Raw genomic sequence first — 17,739 nt, forward strand, 5'->3', positions numbered from 1 at the left:
TCTCTATCTCTCTTTTCTCTATCTTCTCTCTCTCTTTTTTCTCTCTCTCTCAGACCTGGCGATGATCAGCTGATGCGGTCACCTGATGGAATCAGTTGACGCTATAAGTCGAGCAGTGAGGCAGTGAGGCCGGCTCTTTACCACCCGGCCGGCTAAACTATCAGCTGATGCTGTCGGACAGGAGTCTGCACAGAAGTGTGTAGTTTTTTGGGTTTTTTTGCACTGACGCATCAGCTGATTGTATAAAAGCCGTTTATACAATTAGCTGCTGTGTCATGTGATTCAGGCCCTTGAACCTGACACATCATCTGATAGCTTTGCCTTCCAGCAAACCGATCAGATGATATTGGATCCGGATTGGACAGCGTGGGACCCTTGACCCAGGATTATTGTGGGGGGGGGGGTTCTTTATTTCAATAAAGATGGAGCCTCTAATTGTGTTGTGTTTTATTTCTAATTTTTCTGTGTGTTGTGTTTTGTTTATCTGTACTAGAAATAAATGGTGGCCATGTCTAATATTGGCGTGACACCATGAATTTCGGGCTTAGGGCCAGTTGATAATATACAGCTAGCCTTAACCCCATTATTACCCAGCGAGCCACCCGTCACCATGGCAGCTGGAAGAGTTGGATACAGCATCAGAAGATGGCGCTTCTATGAAAGCACCATTTTCTGGGGCAGCTGCAGACTGCAATTCGCAGCGGGGGGGCCCAGAAAGCTTGGGCACCCTGAGCTGCAGACTCCAATCCCCAGCTGCCTAGTTGTACCTGGATGGACACAAAAATTGGGCGAAGCCCACGTCATTTTTTTTTAATTATTTCATGAAATTCATGAAATAATTAAAAAAAAAGGGCTTCCCTATATTTTTTGTTCCCAGCCGGGTACAACTAGACAGCTGGGGGTTGAGGGCAGCCCGTAGCAGCCTGCTGTACCTGGCTAGCATACAAAAACATGGCGAAGCCCACGTAATTTTTTCATGGGGCAAAAAACTCCTGCATACAGTCCTGGATGGAGTATGCTTAGCCTTGTAGTTCTGCAGCTGCTGTCTGCTGTCTGTCTGTATGGAGGAGAGCAGACAGAAGCTGCAGAACTACAAGCATACTCCATCCAGGACTGTATACAGGAGTTTTTTGCCCCCCCCCCAAAAAATGACGTGGGTTTCGCCATATTTTTCTATGCTAGCCAGATACAGCAGGCAGGTACGGCTGCCCCCAACCCTCAGCTGCCTATTCGTACCCGGCTAGGAAGCCCATTTTTTTATTATTTCATGAATTTCATGAAATAATTAAAAAAAAATCGGCATAGGCTGCACCCCATTTTTGTATCCAGCCAGGTACAACTAGGCAGCTGGGGATTGGAATCCGCAGCACAGGTTAGCCAGAGCTTTCTGGGCCCCTCTGCTGAGAATTGCAGTCCGCAGCTGTCCCAGAAAATGGCGCTTTCATAGAAGCGCCATCATCTAGCGCTGTATCCAACTCTTCCAGCAGCTCTGAAGCCGGGTGGCTTGCTGGGTAATAATGGGTTAATACTAGCTTTGTTTTGCTAGCTAGTATTAAGCCAGAGATTCTTAATGTCAGGCAAGTTTGACCCGGCCATTAAGAATCTCCAATAAAGGGTTAAAAAAAGACACCACACAGACAAAAAATGCTTTAATAGAAATAAATACACAGACACACTTAGAGTCTCCATGTTTATTACTCCCTGACAGCCCTCCATGATCCTGGTCTTCTGTCTTCTTTCTTCTTCAATGCATGCAGCTCTGCTACATCAGACAGCACTGCATGGGAGGAGGAACGCTGCTGCTCCGTGCAGTCTAATCACTCAGTGAGTGAGCAGAGGCTGCGGGCTGTAAGCGGTGACGTCACCGCTGCCACCGTTACTATAGCAACGGCAATCTCCGATCACGTGATTCCCGGTTTTGCTATTTACCGGCTGTGGCAGCCAGTCCCTGCATGTGGGCTGACTCTGTAAAGAGTGCCCACATGGAGGAATGGGGAAGCCGACTATGTGTCAAAGCATTTCGCTGGTACACAGAGATGCACAAACTAGCATCGCGTACCGGAGAGATGCACTGACAGGACCTAGCATGACATCTAGCCATGTGACCAGTCTGTAGCCAATGAGATAATAGACATGGGACTGGTCACATGCTATTTTGATGTCACGATAGGTCATATCATCAGTGCTGGTTACCGGGAGGACGCAGCGATTATTGGAAGGAAAAGCAGCAGGAGAAAGAGTGCAGGACGCATCGCGGGGACCTGTAAGTGTTATGGCAATGTTTATTAACTATATGTGTACATGTATAATGTATTTTTATGTGTTTGCGTTTGCCTGCCATTGTTTTCAATGGGGTTCGAGTTGGTTCGTCGAACGTTCGTCGACTTGTCCTCTGTTCGACGAAACGAACCGAACTTAAACTCTAGTGGGGTGGCTCATCTCTACTAATAAGTCTAAGTGCACATGTTCAGTAATTATATGTTATAACAGATTCAGCAGCAATCTGTTGACAAAATAGTTGTGCAGGCATTTTTAAATAACGATCCATTTATTTTATTATTGAAGTCTTTGGAAAACAAATCCATTAAATAGTCATCTTTTTTTTTCATTGTTAAACGATCCGTTTTTTTCTTATTGAATCAGTTTCAAAAGGAAGATAATTAGCAATATGTTAACTGATCTGTTTGCCATAGACTTCGAGAAGTATCTAGCTGAAATTGGAAATTTAAAAAAGGACAAAAATGTTATGTGTGTACAACTTTTTTGACAACAGATTACTGCTGGATCTGTTCTAACGGGCGATTAATAGACGTAAACCTAGCCTTATTGTATTTTTGGCAGCCACTTAGGGGGAAGTTAGGAGCCAACACAACAGTTAGAAATGGTTCTCTGGCAGGAGAGGACAGGAGGAGACGTTTCTTACCGTTGCTCTGGTGGGACGCGGGAGTGGTTCATGTGGTTGTCGAGGGGAGAGGTTCATTGCTCCCTCAGAACCGGCGCCACACAGGGTGCAGGACGCTAGGGAAGATCATTCTTCAAGTTGGTTTTCCAGAGTCTGCCGGGACGGGGAGGTTGCAAGCTTCCCTGGCCACACAGAGCCTGAAAGCAGAGTGCCAAATAGGATCCAGTGCCTTGGACAGAGCCAGGCCCCATTGTGGAGCCGCGGCACCTGCAAATAGGGACAAGAGTACTACTCGAGACGGACTGGGGTCACCAAGTAGCTTTAAGCCACGGGGATCCAACACACAAGGTGCTAGGAGGAAGGGGCCCACCAAGCACCACACCGGACTGACCTCAAAAGGAATCCGAGTTTGATGGGGCCCATCACAGCAGGTACTACCTGGGCGAGTGGCACAAAGAGTGAGTAAAGACACCTGGAACTGCAGCAACTGACTCGGACTGTTATTACCAGCGTCGCTGCCCGGCGCCTCAGCGCCAAAGGCCATCGCCATCACTACTCCCCTCATCATCCTTCCCGGGGCCCGTGGGGAGCGATACAATCTTTAGCTGCTATTACCATCCACCCCCGGAGGACAGTGACAGCAGCGGCAGCTAATCTCTGGCCGCGTACCACAGGTGGCGTCACGACAATCATCCTACTACAACTCCCATCATTCTCCCTCCTTATTGGTGTACATTTCGGGGCACGGAGCCGGGCAGGCCACCGCGACATCCCAGACCACCACACCAGCCCGGTAACGAGTAACTCAGGTACAAGACCCCGTGCCTGACTCCCCCTGCCCCCTGGGTGCTACAGATGCGCAATAGGACCAGTACTGCTGTGTATGAAGCAGGCTCAGCTCCTGAGTCTGCATCACATACATAGAACATCCAATGTAAAAGGACACTGTATACCTAGAGAAAAAACACACTACAACTTCCATCCAAAATTACAATATACAGTTAGGTCCAGAAATATTTGGACAGTGACACAATTTTCGCGAGTTGGGCTCTGCATGCCACCACATTGGATTTGAAATGAAGCCTCTACAACAGAATTCAAGTGCAGATTGTAACGTTTAATTTGAAGGTTTGAACAAAAATATCTGATAGAAATTGTAGGAATTGTACACATTTCTTTACAAACACTCCACATTTTTGGAGGTCAAAAGTAATTGGACAAATAAACCAAACCCAAAAAAAAAAATTTTATTTTCAATATTTTGTTGCGAATCCTTTGGAGGCAATCACTGCCTTAAGTCTGGAACCCATAGACATCACCAAACGCTGGGTTTCCTCCTTCTTAATGCTTTGCCAGGCCTTTACAGCCGCAGCCTTCAGGTCTTGCTTGTTTGTGGGTCTTTCCGTCTTAAGTCTGGATTTGAGCAAGTGAAATGCACGCTCAATTGGGTTAAGATCTGGTGATTGACTTGGCCATTGCAGAATGTTCCACTTTTTTGCACTCATGAACTCCTGGGTAGCTTTGGCTGTATGCTTGTGGTCATTGTCCATCTGTACTATGAAGCGCCATCCGATCAACTTTGCGGCATTTGGCTGAATCTGGGCTGAAAGTATATCCCGGTACACTTCAGAATTCATCCGGCTACTCTTGTCTGCTGTTATGTCATCAATAAACACAAGTGACCCAGTGCCATTGTTTTAATGTTTTGTTTATTGAACCAATATAAACAGAATACATGCTCATAATAATAAGTATGGACATCACTGGCATCATTGTGAAAATAAATTACAGTAAACTGCATTAAGCCGCCTTCCGGGTACAATGTTGTCTGTGGAACAGAGTCTCAAAACACTCGAAAGTCATTATACTCGGCAAATAGCAGAAAGTGAGCCAGATCATGCCTTGCTCTCATGTCATTATAAAAAAGAAGAACTGTTTTATCCTATTTTCTAATTTAAAGGAGAGATAATAGAGAAGAAAACATATAGCGGGAGCAAGAAAATATAAGGGGGGGGAGGGGGGGGAGGAATCGCTGAGGGGTCTGAGCCAAGCCCTCAGCCCCCGCCCCCCAACCCTAGGAAGGGGGTTAGAGGGTTTAAGAGATTTGAGAAAAGGGAGAAAAGATAGCAGGGTTATGGAGTAGGGAGAGGGTGTTGGTCTAGGGTCCATTCACCATATGTTCATAGCACTCAGGACCAGGTCGTCAGCTCACTCGGTGCCCTAATGGGGGGGAGGAGACAACCTAGGTTTCTTTATGTCATCTCCTGCGCAATCGCCGTCAAAAAGGAAGGTTTGGATTTGTAGTCCTTCCAGGTCTTCCAAACTTGCCCAAAGAAGAACAATTGTTGTCGTGAGAGGGCAGAGAGCTCCTCCGCGTGGTATAGTTGGTCAATTTTCTGTAACAGCTGCGAGATGGTGGGTATATTAGTCGTGCGCCACAGCTGAGCAATCAGCAGTTTGCAAGCTGAGCTCACAAAGGACACTAGTTTCGAGTTAGCCTTATCATTAGGCCACAATGGGAAATTTAGTAACAGATGCATGGGTTCTGGGTCCCCCTGTTTGTTTGTAAGATCAAAGATCAGCTGGATTGCCATCTTCCAGAATGTCTGGAGGTGAGGGCACGTCCACCAAATATGCATATACGTTCCTCTATCCCCCTTACATCTCCAGCAGATATCCGAAGAGGCAGACTGCCAAGTAGCGGCCGTGTCCGGGACTATATACCATCTCGCCACTACTTTGAAGGAACTCTCTTGAACCCTCACACAACATGACGGTCCATGCGAGGCACTATAAATTTGATTCGTTTGAGCGTCCGTAAATGTGGTGTTCAAATCTTTTTCCCACTTCAATATGTAAGCTCTTTTTACTACCAAATCTTTTGTAAGTAGAGTGTTGTATAAGCGAGATAAGATTTTTTTAGGAGACCTCGTTTGTGAGCAATATGATTCAAATGCGGTTAAGGGTCTAGTGAGGTTGGACTGTGACAGTAATGGTTGAATTGCGCGTTTTATTGTCATATAATGAAGAAATGTGAGTTTAGAGAGGAGGGGAATCTCACCCATCTCCTGCCTTGAGACCAAGGAACCGTCTTTTAGTAGATCCATGACTGGAATCTTTGCATTACTCAGATATGTATGTTTCGCGGTGTTGGCGAGGTTCAGGCTGGAGTCAAGTATATCGGAGACTAGGGTAAGTGGTGAAAGAGGAGGGGCCAGAAGCTCTATGTTACGATTCCAATTGTCCAAGAGTGTTCTAGTCAGTTCATTGGTGCAAGTCCTTTTATTTCCCTGGCAAGGGGGGGCGAGTAAAAGAGCTCGTAAGGGGGAGGGGGCCAGGTGTTCCTCTATTGTCGTCCACAACTTACTCGGGGGGCATCTGACCCAGTCTACTGCTCTGGAGAGGACAGCAGCTTTATAATATCCGGATATGTTGGGGAGACCCATTCCCCCTTTGTCCTTTGGGAGACTTAGAGTGTGAAAATTGATTCTTGGTTTGTGCTTGTTCCAGATGTAATTGGAAATTAAGGAATTACATTGAGAGAGGAAAGATTTGGGGACTGGTATAGGTAACATTTGAAAGAGGTATATGAATTTTGGGAGTACTATGCTTTTGATAAGATTTTTCCGGCCTATCCAAGAAATGAAAGGCGCTTTCCAAGATGCTATTTGCGTAGCGAGTTTGGGAAGGAGAGGCTTATAATTTAGGTCAAAAAGTGATTTGGAGGCTTTCCCTATTTTGATGCCGAGATAGGTAATGTGGCTTTTTGGCCACCTGAATGGAAACGATTTCTGGAGACGTTTGATGACATTGCTCGGAACGTTTAGGCTCAGTGCTTCAGATTTGGAGAGATTAATTTTAAAGTTGGACCAGTGGCTGTATTCTTCTAGTGTGTTCATGAAGGCAGGGAAGCCTCTTTCAGGTCTGGACATTACTACCAACAAGTCATCGGCAAAGGCGGCGGACTTGTGGTGTGTCCCCTGTAGGCTGATCCCCTCAATTCCCTGATTTTGTTGGATGGAGCATATCAACGGCTCCATTACCATGACAAAAAGTAGGGGGGACAAGGGGCATCCCTGTCTGGTTCCATTCTTGATGTCGAAGGGGTCAGTCAGCGTGTTATTTATTTTGATTCTGGCTGTGGGGAATGTGTACATCTGTAGTATTGCATGCGTAACCGACTGAGGAAACTGAAAAGCCTCCAACGTGCCCCGCAAGAAGGTCCAGTCCACCCTATCAAACGCCTTCTCGGCATCCGTTCCCAATAGCACAAGGGGCAAGCTCCGAGTCCTAGCATATTGCATCAGATGAAGTAAGCGTAGCGCATTATCCTTCCCTTCTCTTCCCCGTATAAATCCGGATTGCTCCGGAGATATAAGGTCAGGAAGGATTTCCGCAACCCGGTTTGCTATTAAGCTAGCGTAAATTTTTAGGTCCACATTCAATAGCGAGATGGGCCTATAACTTCCACAGCTTTCCGGGTCCTTCCCTTCCTTATGTATTAATGAAATATGGGCTTCGAGAGTTTGTTTGGGAATAGGATCACCCAGGAGCAGAGCATTACATGTTGCCAGGAGATGGTCCCCCAAGATGTCAAAAAACTTTTTATAATACATGGTTGGTAGGCCATCTGGGCCTGGTGCTCTTCCCATGGGGCATCTGGACAAGGTGGACTGAACCTCAGCACGAGAAAAGGGTCTTGTCAGGGATTCTTGTTGTGTTTTGGAGAGTGTCGGGAGGCTTAATTTGGCTAGGTAGTTATGTATGCCGCGTTTTCTCTTATCTGTTTCTGTTGTTGATTCTTCTGGTCGGGATTGATATAGGCTCTTATAGAATTGTAAAAATTCATTTGAGATTTGCGAATAGTCCTGAATGCGGTGTCCCTGTGATGTTTTGAGTGTATGTATAAACGTGCGGGCTTGTCTTGTTTTTATTAGTGACATCATAAGTTTGGAGGCCTTGTCCCCATGTACAAATATGCGGTTTTTCCAGTTCAAATGCAACTTGGCCGATTGTTTGTTGAGTATGTCTCTTAGTGCCACCCGTTTGGCAGTCAGTAATTCTAAAGTCTGTTGGGACAGAGATTTTTTGTGTTGGGTTTCCAATATAGTTATTTCTTCATATAGATTCTGTAGGATACGTTTCCTCTGTTTATTAAGGTGTGAGGATATGGAAATCAGTTCTCCCCTTATGACTGCTTTATGTGCTTCCCACAAAAGTGGTGCTTTGATGTCTTGCGTCTTATTCTCCGCAAAATAATTGCGGAGACGATCAGAAATACGTTTCCTATTGTCTTCTGAGGAGAGAACTGACTCATTCAGCCTCCATGTGCGGTGGATCAGATATGCCCTCTGTAGTGTGAAACTTGCCGTGACATAACTATGATCAGAGTGCGGCGTAGATTGGATTGTTGTGTCTGTGACGTTAGATAGTAGGAACCTAGGTAAAAAAATGTAGTCTATCCTGTGATATGATTTATGAGAGTAAGAAAAGAAGGTAAAATCTTTGGTGGTTGGATGCTGTAGTCGCCATACATCAGTCAGGGATAAAGAGAGGAGAGCAGTTTTGACTCGAGACAGATCCCTGAGTGATATGTGGCTCTTTTTTGTAGTTGAGTCCAACTTTGGTTCCAAAGCTACATTTAAGTCTCCACAGAGTATTGGGATGCCTTCCGAAAAGGTCTTAAATTTTTTGAGTGTAGAGAGCAGCCACCTCACCTGTTTGACATTTGGTGCATAAATATTTCCCATAGTTACCATTGAACCCGCTAATAGGCCTTTAATAAAAATGAACCGGCCCTCCGGATCAATTACTTCATGTTGGGGTAAAAAGGGTATGTCTTTGGCGAATGCTATCGACACCCCTTTAGTCCGTTTATTTGGGGAGGGAGCATGAAACCACGTATTATAGTATGCTTTTTCAAAGCTTGGAATTTTGCCCTTGCAGAAGTGTGTTTCTTGTAGGAAGATTATGTCAATATGTTTCTTGTGGAAATTGGATAAGGTTTGTGCCCTCGGTATGGGGGAATTCAACCCATGAGCGTTAAAACTTGTCACATTAAATACCTTATGTTGTGTCTGCATAGTGACGATTGCGGGTGGACGGCTCTTTTTCCTGTGGGGTGAATGGACCAGACCCACGACCATACTGGGAAAGAAGGGAGCAGAAGAGATGGGGGATGAAGGAAAGAACAGAAAAAGAACAAAATGTTAAAGTCAACAATAACAACATTTTCATCAACTAGATAAGAATAGATATGCATCACGAGGGAGCAGAAAGTGTAGGGTCCCTAAAGTGACTTCATGCTTTCAACATGCATAAACATTGATTGGCAAAAAAAGAAAAAACAAAAAAGGCTTGAGCCTAGGCCTTCTCATGGGGCTTGTTTCCTGAGATCTTCTGGAGCTTCTGTGCCGCATTGCGTCTAGGCCTTTGGGCCTTCGGGATGACGCTGTGCCAGGGTGACGGTTCTGGAAGTTGCTGTAGCGCATTTGCTGAGCTATGGATTTCTAATTCAGGATATTTCTCCAGAGTGATTCCCAGATCTTCGCAGATTTGCCTAATATCGCCTGATGTTTTGCCCTGATAATGTTTCCCTTTTGCTGTTATTGCAATGCCAAATGGATATAGCCAGCGGTATGGGAATTGGCGTTGGCGTAGTTCCTCTGTGAAGGGTTTCAATATTCGCCTCTTGGTCAGAGTAGTGGCAGCTAGGTCTTGGAAAATCCTGATTTCGGAGTCTTCATATTTTATAGTTCCAGCTTCCCTTGCTTTTTTGAGAATGAGCTCCTTAATACGGTAGTCCATGAAACGGCAAATGACATCTCTTGACGGTTCCCCCTGCCTGGGACGGGGTCTCAAAGATCTGTGGGCTCTGACCAGCTCTATCGGTGGTGCCGGGTCAGAGTCTATCAGGTTAGAGAAGATGCTTACAAGAGCTGGAATCAGGGCTTCGTTTACTACCGTTTCTGGGAGATCTTTTATTCTGAGATTGTTCCGTCTCTCTCTATTCTCATGGTCCTCCAGGATGGTATGGATCTGGTTGACATTATCTTCTTGTTGGTGAAGACAAGAGATGATGGCGTTGGATGTTGTGGTGATCGTGGCTTGAGAGGCTTCTAGTGTTTCCACTCTGTGGCCTATCTGGCCAATATCCTGTTTGATGTGAGAGAGCTCCTTCACTACCGGTTCCAAGGCTTTGTTGAGAATCCTTTTTATGAAGGACCTGGAGATTGGAAGGCTCTTGCTAGAATCCATGTCTTCTGCGTCACTAACGTCATCTTCCATTTCTTGTATGGTATTAGCAGCTGAGTTTTGAGGACATTCAGCCCCCGCCTCTGCTGGCAGGAGATGTTTTTTGAGGAATTTGTCTACATCTGCTTGGGTCGTGGTCACCGCTGGTTTAGGCAGAGCACTGGCCATTTTATTACCAAATTTGACCATGTCGAAGTCAGCTCTTATGATATTATGTTATGTCCAGTATAATGGGGGTCCGGTCTCTCCGCTCCCTCTGAGCAGTACGGGTTACACCGCTTTACATACCCCTATGGGGGGGGGGGTGAGTGTCAGGTGGACTGTGCTTTTCTATATGATGTAGGATCACTGGGGTGTCCTCTATGGTCCCTCTCCTGTGTTTTCCCGTCAACAGTCCCTGGGTCCAGGAAGATATATAGCTCTAGGTCTGGGAATACCGCTTAAGAGCCCTTCCTGTGATCCTGAATGTAAAAACCTCGCTTCTGGCAGACCCTCAGGCGGCAGAGAAAGAGTGGTATGTCTCTTGCTATATTGTAGGTGCAGCCCTTATGTCGAGAGGAGAGGGGGGGGGAGGTTGGAGGCTCACGGCTCAGGGCTCCCCCAGTGTCCCCTGTCCGGTTCCTGAGAGCGGCTTCACCACGGGCCCAGGCCTGAAAGCCCTCTGGCACCCAGGCAGATCTGTAACGTTCTGCTATGGAAGCAGGGGGGGGGGGGGAGGGAAGATGGACGCCCTCCCGGTGAGTGAGGGGCCTGGCGGGGATTATCTCCGACTCTCCCGGTTCTTTCTGGGTAGGCGCGCGGGCGCGAGCGGTCGTCCAGGGGCACGGGTACAATCACCTACCGCCCAACTCCCCTCCGGACCCGGCAGGATTCCCCACGGCGTCTCCCTCAACTATCGCGAGGGTTCCGGTCAGGGCCTCCGATCCTCCAGCGGCATCCGGACGGCGTGCCTCACCGACCTCCTCGCTCCGGCTCCCTCTGGCAGACGGCCGCCTCTTCTCCACTTCCCGTGGGCCTCCCGGTCTGTGGTCCGCGGCTGTGCGGTTGTCGCGTCCACCTCTGGACCGCGGGATCAGGAAGGTGAGTGCAGGACTTCAAGATGGCGGCGGTCCCTCCTCTCCCCTCTCTGGCTGCCGGATCTGCTGGCTGATGGGGCCAATTCTGGTGGGTGAGGTGACGGCTCAGGGCAATCTCAAATCGCTCAGTCTGAGCCCTCTGTCGCCTCTGCACGAGCACTCTTCGTCCCCAGGATTGTTATTGCACAGGCCCTGCGGCCTGCTGCGTGGTTCCTCCGTCTCAAGGGGCCTCCACAGGGTTCCAGCACTGTTATTGCTGTCTAATTTAGGGTCTCCCTCTGTCTGCCCGGACCCAGTGCCATTGAAAGCCATGCATGCCCATGCCATCACGTTGCCTCCACCATGTTTTACAGAGGATGTGGTGTGCCTTGGATCATGTGCCGTTCCCTTTCTTCTCCAAACTTTTTTCTTCCCATCATTCTGGTACAGGTTGATCTTGGTCTCATCTGTCCATAGAATACTTTTCCAGAACTGAGCTGGCTTCATGAGGTGTTTTTCAGCAAATTTAACTCTGGCCTGTCTATTTTTGGAATTGATGAATGGTTTGCATCTAGATGTGAACCCTTTGTATTTACTTTCATGGAGTCTTCTCTTTACTGTTGACTTAGAGACAGATACACCTACTTCACTGAGAGTGTTCTGGACTTCAGTTGATGTTGTGAACGGGTTCTTCTTCACCAAAGAAAGTATGCGGCGATCATCCACTACTGTTGTCATCCGTGGACGCCCAGGCCTTTTTGAGTTCCCAAGCTCACCAGTCAATTCCTTTTTTCTCAGAATGTACCCGACTGTTGATTTTGCTACTCCAAGCATGTCTGCTATCTCTCTGATGGATTTTTTTCTTTTTTTTCAGCCTCAGGATGTTCTGCTTCACCTCAATTGAGAGTTCCTTAGACCACATGTTGTCTGGTCACAGCAACAGCTTCCAAATGCAAAACCACACACCTGTAATCAACCCCAGACCTTTTAACTACTTCATTGATTACAGGTTAACGAGGGAGACGCCTTCAGAGTTAATTGCAGCCCTTAGAGTCCCTTGTCCAATTACTTTTGGTCCCTTGAAAAAGAGGAGGCTATGCGTAACAGAGCTATGATTCCTAAACCCTTTCTCCGATTTGGATGTGAAAACTCTCATATTGCAGCTGGGAGTGTGCACTTTCAGCCCATATTATATATATAATTGTATTTCTGAACATGTTTTTGTAAACAGCTAAAATAACAAAACTTGTGTCACTGTCCAAATATTTCTGGACCTAACTGTATATATATATATATATATATATATATATATATATATATATTTATAATATCTTAATGTATGTATTGGCTCTGGAGTTTACCCATTTTGACAAAAAAAGTAGGGGAAGAAAATATAATGGTAGCTAATGTTAGCTCCAAGTAGTTAGTGGCACAGTACAAATGTTTGAGGATATGGTCTATTCTTGCTCATTATCCTGGGCTGAGATATGTTATGATATGTTTTAAATTGTTTTTAATCCCTGTGTTGTATTTGTTCTTTTTTACTTTTATTTTTCACAAGAAAGTCTGATTTTTTGGATGTACATTATTCCTTTCATATATATTTTTTGTTTTCTATCAGCACAAAAATACAACACAATTATAACCCTGAAGTTACTGTAAAAAAATACCATAAACTGCTCAGTAAAAACTATCAAGCTAGGCGTAAGAATCAATCTGTATTATAAATAGAGATACCACTAGATGGCATCAAAGTTCAATATGGTGGGCGAAGAATAACGTATCATTGAAAGTATCATTACACTAGGCCAGAAGTGGTCAATTACTTTTCCAGAGGGCTCACATAAGACACTGTGACTGTTGTGGAGGGACTAACCAATATACTGAAATTAATTATATTCAATATTTATATTAACATATTAATTACAATTTGAATTATTATTTTATATTAATATTATCAAGCAAACACACAGCTCCCTATATACAGTATGAGCCCTTTACATACAGTATGAACCCCATATAGCCCATCTTTATACAGTGAGACCCCCCACATTACTTCCTATATACAGTCTACCCCACACATAGCCTCTTTATATACAGCTTGAGTCCCCACATAGCTTCTCTATATAAAATGAGGCCACACATAACCTCCTATATGCATTATGAGCCCCCATGTAGCCACCCTATATACAATATGAGCCCTCACATAGCTTCTAAATACAGTGTGAGCTCTACATAGCCTTTCTACAGAGCCTCCCTATATACAGAATGAGCCCCCACATAGCCTCCTATATTCATTATGAGATCCCACATAGTCCCTTAAATTCAGTATGAGCTGCCACATAGCCCCTATATACAATATGAGCCCCCACATAGCATTTCAAAATGAAGTATGAGCCCCTACATTGTTCACTACATACAGTCTGAGCCCCCACATGGCCTCCGCAAGGCTGATGTTAGGGAAGGGGAAACCAGGCAATTGCCCAGGTAGTGGTACCAATGTCCCTTTGCCCCCCCCCCCAATGTCCACAGCAGGAGCTACACTGATAATTGGCATTATCAGAGTAGTTTCAATGTGGAGACTGCTTAAGGACCTTTATTGACATCACAGTCATGTGATCCATCATGTGACCATGATGTCACCACAGATCTTTTACACTGCGGGACATTAGGACCTTTGGTGACATTATGATCATGTGACTAGTAATGTGATGGTGATATCCCTGCAGGTTCTGAACTCTGTGGAAAAGCTGAAGAGGGGATGAACTGGTGGTAAATGTGTATATATGGGCTCTTTTTGAGATATTTATTGGTGAGCACATCAGAATGTCTCCTGATAGCTATATATCATCAGTATGTATATGTGTCAGTATGTACTTGTGACGCCCTGGCAAAACCAGGTAGTCACAGTTAGGCCCCCGCATTACACCGTTCCCTCACTAGGAAACACACAGCCAACCAGAAACCCTAGTCACCCCCCCTTAGGGAAAGATAGACACACCAGTGGGTGTGATCAGGCGGTTGGGACACGCCCACCCAGTGGTCTAGGCAGCCCAGGGGCGGGAAAACAGTAAAGTCAAGGCTGAGATAAGCTTAGAGCTCAGTGTACCACCCAGTGGGCTCGGCTGTGACCGCCGAGCCGCTCTGATCCATGCTCGTTTGGTGGGTGGTGGCTCGAGCTCCTCACGGACCCGGGGGTCACGTCGCTCTGCAAGGGGTTTGGCGCTATACGCAGAGACTTCGGTGGGGGAAGTTCCACGGTGAGGGACACGGTGGTTTGTAAGGGATGTAAGTTCGTGATGCCACCCACTGGTTGTGGTGAATAGATGGATACCACCGCTGCCTTTAACTAGGGGATGGTGTTGCGCAGCTTGGTGTTGACCCCTCTGTGGGTAGGGGAGTGATGGTCCCGGGGGCCCGAGGGAGGTGCTGAGGCGAGGGAGCAGGTGCGGGCATATGCTGGTACGGTGCGGCGCGGTGCACGGCCCGAAGGCACTGGTGTACTCACTATGACACAATACACGGGAGTCTCTGGTAAACCAAACGGGATGATGAATGGGGCCTGCAGCCGGCTGCAGCTTCTCCCTTGTCAGGTTGGTGGTTTCCGCCTTTCTCCTGCACCTTTTTGTATGAATGTTTGACTCCTATGCCTAAGCAATGGTAGTCTGCTCCCCGGGTTGCTGGTTGTCGGAAGAGCCCTGTTTGCCCGCAGATGCTGGCCCTTTGGGTCTCTATGCCTTGGCGGTGGCTTTACCCTGTATGGTTGGGCTGTTGTCCTCTAACGGGTCTTGTGTGGGATAGGTCCTTAAGTCCAGTCCTCAATCAGTGGATTTGACTCGGCCCTGGCGGTTTGCGGCTTTGTACTGGGTCTGAGTACCCCTCCTGGTGCTCCAGTTTCCAATTGATTCCCCGGTTCGGTACCGGCGGGCCACCGCCCGACCCCTGTCCCTACGGTTACACCAGCTATAATCCCAGCTCCTGCAGGCGGCCACCACCGTCTGCCTCCTTGCCAGAGGTGACTGGGCTCTGACCCAGCCACCTGAGTAGACTATTGGCAGGCCTGGTCACAGGTGTGCCCTTGAACTCAACCTCTCTCCTTCACTGTCAAGACTGCTCTCTACACTGTGTACTATAACTTGTGTCTTTTTCCCACCTCCAAGCCTGTGAACTCCTCGGTGGGTGGAGCCAACCACCTGGCTCCGCCCCCCTGGCGTGGACATCAAACCTGGAGGGTGGTGACAAGGGTTTCTTGATTGGCTGCTGTCACCTTTCTAGGTAGGGGGTGTGTGTGCATGAGACTACCTGGGTCGACCTGACTAGTCCAGGGCATCACATTCCCCCTTGGTTTAATGCAGACCGTCCGCGGGCAGGCCGTCCATCACCGGTTTATTTGTTTTCTGAAAGATAAAAACGGAAACACAGAACAAGTATACTAACAGTTGTACAAACTTCAAATATTAACTTTTTAGATCTTCCCTTATGGGAGGCACATACTTGAACGTTGCAAAAGGGTAAACTTTTATTAACAATGGGAAACGGGTCTGGGTCCTTCAATCACCCACCCAAACAACCTGAGCCTTGATGCTGCCCCTAAGAAGTGGACAGCATCCCTTTTCCCCAGTCCAGTAACGGACCCAGGCGTTATCCAACGGGACGGGTGCAGGGTTTCACAACTGACTGTCTTTTCAGATGCCCCACGTCCAAGGGGACCCCTGACTAAGAGGATGGCCACCGGTTGTAATGGTGGCGGGCCTCGGCCATCTATTTCCCGCAGGCACATCCTCCAGTCTGCCTCTCTGGAGGCTGTGAAACCAGAAGGCCGGTTAAGGGAAGGTGTTATTTACAAGCCCAATAGTTTTTGGGTGGCCTTCCAGTTCTCGGCCTTGTCTTTATGAAACGGGGCAAAAACGGGCAGTTTAGTCCCAACAGGGACTGTTCAACTTTGGCAACCGGGATCCACTGCCTTTACTCTTGTCAATCAGGTGAAAGCCTCGGGTGATTAGTGCTCATTCATTCAGCTATTTAAACAATCAACATATTGCACCCCTAAATGGCAGTCTCCCTGTACCTAAGCGGGGGTCTACCTAGGTTAGGGCGTGTGGACCTCCTGGGCCCAGTGTCGTCAATGGGAGGCAGTTGGACAGAGGGGACAACTGGTCCCTCTTCCCGTGTGTCAGGTATGGCAGGTAGAGACCTACGGGGGCGCAGTATAGGTGCATCCCTGGGCGCTTGTTCGGGTGGTTCGCTGGGGGGTGTTTCCATCTCTCGATCTTCCACGGGTTGTGGGAACATTATCACGGGAACAATTACCGCGCCACCCTGCATAGGCCAGTCCGCTGGTAAGTCGCCCATTACGGTAGGAATCACCTCTTTTTTCTTTTCTTTTTTGGGAACCGGAGCCTCATCCACCAGCCTCAAGGGATCCTGGCATTTCTTCAGGTGGTCCCTGGAAACGGTAGCCGTGGTCTTCCCCTGGTCGCGACTGATCAGGTATATCTTCTCGTTCTCCCATCCAGTGGGCTGTATGACATATGGGGTCCTTTCCCATTGGTCGTTGAGCTTATGCGTCCTCTTCTTGCGCTTCAGTACCACATCCTCGGGTTCAAAGGGGGTAGCCGGAGCCCGCTTGTTGAAGCGCTGCTCTTGCTTTTCTCGGCTCTGGTGCAGATTCCTCTCCACATACTCCTGGATCAGTCGGTACTGCGTCTATCGCTTGGCATCCCAGTTGTTAGTGGAGGGAAGGGCTTCGGATGCCTCTATGTCCATTTCCAGGTCCACGGGCAGCCGCCCCGGTCGGGCTCTCATCAGGTACGAAGGCGTGCACTTGGTGGAACTGCAGGGGATGTTATTATACATGTCCACCAGGTCAGGCAACTTCTCCGGCCACAGGTTCCTTTCCTCCAACGGTAGTGTCTTGTGAAGGTTCAGGACCAGGTGATTCATCTTCTCGCACATCCCGTTAGTTTGGGCATGGTATGGCGTGGTCCGAATTTTCTTACACCCGTACAAGTGGCAGAACTCCTGGAACACCTCTGCTTCAAAGGCCGGGCCCTGGTCCATCAGTACCCATTCCGGGTAGCCGTGCGGTCGGCAGAAGTAGGCCTGGAAGGCTCTAGCTGCAGTACGGCCCGTCAAATCTTTAACGGGGACAACCACAATAAATCTTGAGTAGTGGTCCACAATGGTCAGGGCATAAGTATACCCGCCTCGGCTGGGTGTGAGCTTGACGTGGTCTAGGGTGACCAACTCCAGTGGCTGGTGAGTGACTATCGGCTGCAGGGGGATCTTCTGGCTGGCCTCGTCCCGCCTTCTCAGTGTACAGGGGCCACATTCTCGACACCAGGCCTCCACAGACTCTCGCATCCCACTCCAGTAAAACCGCTCTCTCAGCAACACTTCCAGCTTTTTCCAACCGAAGTGCCCTGCGCCGTCATGGTAGGCCTGCAAGACCCTGGGCACACTGGCATGGGGGACCACCACCTGGGGGACCTTCTCATGGGTCTTTGGATTGATTATCTCCCTATACAG

General features: G+C 47.7%; 1 protein-coding gene across 2 annotated transcripts in view; it reads left to right on the forward strand.

The window, feature by feature from the left end:
* LOC142249368 (dimethylaniline monooxygenase [N-oxide-forming] 2-like) overlaps positions 1-17,739 on the forward strand; it is a 261,688-nt gene that overhangs the window by 10,563 nt on the left and 233,386 nt on the right. The gene's annotated exons all lie outside the window — the stretch shown is intronic.

This window comes from Anomaloglossus baeobatrachus, chromosome 8 (assembly GCF_048569485.1).
Source record: "Anomaloglossus baeobatrachus isolate aAnoBae1 chromosome 8, aAnoBae1.hap1, whole genome shotgun sequence".
Lineage (NCBI taxonomy): Eukaryota > Metazoa > Chordata > Amphibia > Anura > Aromobatidae > Anomaloglossus > Anomaloglossus baeobatrachus.